Source organism: Meles meles, unplaced genomic scaffold (assembly GCF_922984935.1).
Source record: "Meles meles unplaced genomic scaffold, mMelMel3.1 paternal haplotype, whole genome shotgun sequence".
NCBI classification, from domain to species: domain Eukaryota; kingdom Metazoa; phylum Chordata; class Mammalia; order Carnivora; family Mustelidae; genus Meles; species Meles meles.
Window position 1 is genome coordinate 35,872 of NW_025721234.1, and position 6,117 is coordinate 41,988.

Genomic DNA, 6,117 nt, shown 5'->3' on the forward strand with positions numbered 1-6,117 from the left:
TTGGTTAGATGTTCTTGCTTATCTACTGGGGGAGGGGCCTGTTGCCGTGATTCTCAGATGTCCTTGCCTGAGGTGGAACTGCACCAACCTTGCCAGGGGCCAGGTTAAGTAATCTGCTCATAACATTGTATAGGTCCTTGTGCAAGAATCAATGTGATGTTTCCTTATTTCCATTTTTAATAGTATTCTATTGTAATTTTTTTCTGAGGTAGGGATAGTACTTAAGTAAGAAATCATTGCCACTGAAATTGGGATTTATATTCGAATTTGATGACAGTTTTTACTTAATTATCACATGAGGAAGGATATGAAATTGTATAAATTTTTGATAGATCTCTAGTTATATGTCCACCTTTATGATGAAAGACGAGAAAAAGGGAAATGTCTTAAATCTAAAATATTTTGTAATGGGTGGTCACCAGAGGGGAGGTGAGTCCGGGGGAAGCGTGAAAGAGATGAGGGGGATTAAGAATACATTTATCGTGATGGGCACTGAATAAGGTATGGACTTGCTGAGTCACTATATTATACACCTGAAACTACTATAACACTGTTTGGTAACTCTCCTGGAATTAAAATTAATTAAAAAAAAAAATTAAGTTAAATACAAAAACAAAAAATAAAATATGTGTGTAGGGATGCCTGGGTGTCTCACTCATTTGAGCACCTGCCTTCAGCTCAGGTCATGATCCCAGGGTCCTGGGATTGAGCCTCCTTCTCCCTCTGCCTGTTGCTCCCCCTGTTTGTGCTCTCTCTGTCTCTCTCTCTCTCTCTGACAAATAAATAAGATCTTTAATAGAATAAAGTTAGTAAAAAATAAAAAATAAATAAAATGTGTTTGTAATGCAGATACTCAGCACAATCACATTCTCTTAACTTCCCATTTGGGAAATTTCTTACTGACATGTATGAGTTATCACTGTAATTTAAATTTTTATAATCAGATAAACCATATCAATGATTACTGTGGAAATATGAAATTTACAATTCGTGGTCTGATTTTTAAATATCAAAAACAAAAATAAAAGCATTGAGTTGAAAAAGAATCAGAAATTTATCCCTAGATTTAAGGACCAGACATATTGAAAACAGAGCATGCTTACCAGCTATCTACTGAAAACTTTTTTGTTTTTTTTTGTTTGTTTGTTTTTTGTTTTGTCTAACTCAGTGCATTAGTTGTGATAGTTTAGGATGTAGAAACAAATACACTTCCACTTTTATAATGGCTCAAAGGACAGACTTTTAATCAGCTCACACAACAGTCCAATGCTTGTACTCTGCTTCATTGGGCAGCTTTCCTCTGTTCATGATTCAGGTTCTTTCCATCTGTGTCTCCTCTCAGTGGTTAGTTCTTGTGTGTAGACTTAGTTTTGTCACTAGTCATCTGAGCTTAGCATGCACTCAGTGAAGGCTTATTTAAGGAACAAGTGTGCCTATGCTAAATTTTACCTTGGGTTGAAGCTGTATGGAAGGTTGCTCTCTTTAAATAGTTTTTTTTTTTTCTTTAATTTCTTCTTTTTTCTTCTCCCCATCCAAGGAGTGGATAAATAAGTTGAGACCCGTTAAAAATTTAGAGAATTTAATGTACTTTGTGATATATCCGTGGAGCTCTTTTCCCATACCAGGGGAAGAGAGGAGGGGGAGAGAAGTGTTAGAGACATGAATTTTATGCATCAGTTTGAAATCATCTCCTTATAAAAGAGCATCGGTAACATGTATCATCCATGCTTATATATGCCTACATGTGTAAGAAAGCTAAAAGAAGACCCAGAGTCTCCTAACCACAGTTGTATCTGCTGAGACTGATGAGGAGGAGTCTGGGAGGAAAAGAGACCTCCATCCAGTGTATAAATATTTATGGTGTTTCAACTTTTATTCTGTCCATATATTGTATCTTGAAATAAAAACAGACTTTTAATGAGAAAAAGAATTACACACAAAAGTTTCTGTTAAGTAATCAGACATTATCTCTCTCTCTCTCTCTTTTTCTTTTTTTTAACCTAGGGATCCAAGATCACCGACACCTGCACTGAGATGCTAATGTGTGGCATCTTGCTGAAAATTTCTTCTGGAAATATTCAAGAACGGGTGTTTTTTCTTTTTGATAATCTTCTGGTATATTGCAAAAGGAAACACAGGTAAGGTGATAAACAGGTACTACTTCAGAAATAACTTATTAACCTTGGAAAATATTTTTTAAGAAAAAAGAAATTATCAATCTCACAGTTTCAACCTTTTCCTCTGTGCTCCCGGGAACTCAGGATCTCCTCAGTAAAATTCACATACTCTTAGCCTGTTTTCTGATTCTTCTCGTTACCTTCTTGTAAAACCTGACTGAAATGTGATGGTCGTTCAATAACACTACCTTCCCAGGAAGCTTTTGGAGGAAAAAAATTTTTTCTGTTGCTACCCAACATGCCTCAGGCTCTGTAGGAAAGGTGAATATGTCTTCCGTGTTTCCCAGTGCTGTTTCCCAGTCATTTCCTCCCCTTCCTTGGAAATATTTTCCTTGATTGCCCCATCTAGTATAGCCTCCCGGCAATTTTATATCGATACCTAGAAAATTCTTGCTAATAGTTTCTTCATTATTTATTTATTTGTTGCCACCTTTGCTGGATTAGATGGTAAAGTCAATGAGAATACTGGTCTTGCTACTTATTCTGTGCTATTTCCCTAGAGACTGGACCTGCCATGTACCCTGTAATAGACACTCAAGAGGTATTTGTTGAATAAGTGAATAAATGAATGAATAAGTGAATGAATGAAACCCATGCAAGTTCCTGGTATAGCTTAGTTATCATTAGTTTAAGTAATTTAATGTAGCAGTGTTACTGATGTATGTTATTTTTTTTAAAGTAGAGATATAATTTTTTCTTCAGGAGGTACTTAATATATAGGATGTTTCCTTGAACTCCTGGTGAAACGTTTTACAGATTATTTAAGCAAAATAATAAAGCTGAACTTAATTGGGAAATTTCCTGAGCCTTTCTTTACTTCTTCCTAACCATATCTAGGATACTTTATTTTCAGTTGAAAGGTACTAAAAGGCTTCCTGAAATTTAAAGGTGAAACAGATGGGTTGAGGATGCTGGGTTTGCATGAGTGTTTATTCTAGGTTCAGAAATGAGGACAGTGTAACCAAAGATTTTTGGTAACATGAAAATGAGAAACTCAAAAACTGACTGATTTCTGAGGCAAGATTAAGGGAACGTCATTCTTCATCTTTTGAAATGGGATTTCCTAAGTCAATGAACAAGATGTCAAGAGCAAGTTCTCTGAGCTGGCAGCTGTATTGATGACATGGGAGTTCTGCCTCTTGGATTATAGTATCAGAATGCCCTAGCAGGAGACATGAGTGCAAAAATACAGTGATACTGAGAAAGCATAGAACTACCCATGTGTCTTGCTGAAAGGGAACAGGTTAGGGTTAAAGTCAAAAGACAGTTATGGGGTGCCTGGGTGGTGCAGTTGGTTAAGTGTCTAACTCCTGGTTTCGACTCCGGTTATGATCTCAGGTTTGTGAGATTGAGCCCCATATCAGGCTCTGCATCAAATTGGTGTCAGCTTGAGTTTCTCTCTCTCTCACTCTGCCCTTTCCCAATCTTACACATGCTCTCTCTCTTTAAAATAAATAAAGGAGTAATGAATCTTTCAAAAAAAGATAGTTGTTGTTAATCCCTGCCTTAATGAGCTTTTTTTTTTTTTAAAGATGCTTTTTACCACATATGAAAATGAATTGACTATTTTTTTTACTATGCTCTTCTAAATTCTTTGTATTTTGCAGCAAGATTGGGACTCATAGAAATACGTTTCAGGAAGATGTAGAAAAGGCTGTTAATTTTAGTTGTATATAACTCATTAAGATATTATAACGTGCTTCAAGTTGTTTAGGTACAATTGTTTTTATCCAGCTTTATGGAGGACTAGTTGACAAGTAACATTGTAATATATTTTAATTGTACTACATGATGATTTGATATACATCATGAAAGGATTTTACCTATGAAGTCAATTAAGACATCCATCTAGGTGCAGTTATTAAAGGCATCCATTTGAGAATGAGTTTTTTTTTATTACAATTGATCTCATACATGCCTGCTTTCAAGTGCAAAGCTTTTGCAAGATTAGCCATGTACAGTGATGATATCATTTATGGTCTTATGACTTTCCTTTTTAAATTGGTAAACAACAGAAAAGATTTTGTAAAATTAAAATCCTGAAGGTTTTTTTTTTTTTTTTTTTTTTTGAGAGAGAGAGAGATAGTGAGCAGCAGGAGGGGCAAAGGGAGAGGGAGAGAAGCAGACTCTCCCCGTTGAAGTGCAGAGCCTGACATGGGGCTTAGTCCCAGGACCCTGAGATCATGACCTGAGCCAACATCAAGAGTTGGACGCTTAACTGACTGAACCATCCAGGTGCCCCTAAAATCCTAGTTTTTGAGCAAATATCCTTAATGGGTATATAATATGGACAAAATGCATAGTGACTAGAAATGGAAATACTGCATAAAAATGATTGTCTATTCACTTCCCGAATTGAAGTAGTAAGAAGATACCATCTAGTCCCTTCATTTTAGGATACTTCATCCCCTTAACCAAGTACTATTGAAGCTCTAAAGATTATTTAGTGAGTATGAGTAAACTGAACCTTTTCCACATTTCCACAATATTTTAACTGCAAAACCTGGGGACTTGATGAATTGAATTCTAGATTTACATTCACAAAAGACAAGAGTGCTGATTCGTAATCTCAGCTCTGGAATTTACTAATGCTATTAATCTCAGGAGAAACTAGTATTAAAAAAAAATAATGTATAATAGTTAATACATAAAGCATGATATGGCTTAGTTTGGCTTGTTAATGAGCTCTATAAGTATGATAATGTATTTTGCTTTCTGCAATTTATATTTTGTATACAATATAGTTTGTAAATTATTTATCCATATGTATAGGAATAGTTTATTCATTTAACTGTTGCATAATACTCCATTGGTTGAATATTATCACAATTATATTGATAACAACTTAATTACTCACTCTCCCATCAGTGGACTTTAGGTTTTTATTTGTTTTAGTTTTTCGGCCATTATGAATGTTCCTGCAGTGTGTATCTGATGACCACTAAAACAATTAATTAGAAGGGAAATCAGAAAATTGGGATATCAAATATTCTCCATTAAAACATAGAGCAAAATTATTTTCAAAGCAGAAGCTTTTCAGTTGATACACTTTAATAGAACCACCTTCTTTTTTTTTTTTTTTTTTAATATTTTTTTTAAAGTTTTTTTTTTTTTTTTTTATTTACTTATTTGACAGAGAGAGATCACAAGTAGGCAGAGAGGCAGGCAGAGAGAGAGGGAAGCAGGCTTGCTGCTGAGCAGAGAGCCCGATGCGGGACTCGATCCCAGGACCCTGAGATCATGACCTGAGCCGAAGGCAGCGGCTTTAACCACTGAGCCACCCAGGCGCCCCAAATAGAACCACCTTCTGAAGGGAACGAAGATCTCTCTTTTTAAGCCAAGTGTTAACAATATTGATCAGACACTTAGTGGAATTTCATACTGAGTGTTACTATCTATGGGTCAAGAGAAATTTAAAAGCCTATACAGAACTCACAAGATCACAAAGCAAATTAATGCTTTGGAAAATAGGACCCAGTGTTAGATTCCACACCATGATTCTTTGCCTGTGAATAAAACTTTTTTAAAAATGATTGAAGTATGATGTATCAACTTACAAGAAACTCTCTTTTGCAAGAGACCACAATAATATGTCCTACCTGGGAGAATAAGCAATTATCTACATACTAAACTTCTCGGCATTCTTCTCTATCCTGGCTTTCTATGATGCCAACTTGCATACTATATGGACTGAATCCCTAATTGGTAGCATTTATTTAGGGTTATTAGCAAAGGACATTTAGAGGTGACTTTCATAATGAACATAGGAGTGCAAGATGGTGAAGGCCTGGGCCGACAAACCCTAATCAGGTTAACTAATCTATTTAATTAGTTTCTTTTAGTAGGGATGAAGGACTAAGTTCTGATGAGGCTTTAGACAGATGACCTAGGAACATAGATTCTCTTTCAAGGAAGGAACTCAGACTGGGACAGCACCTTG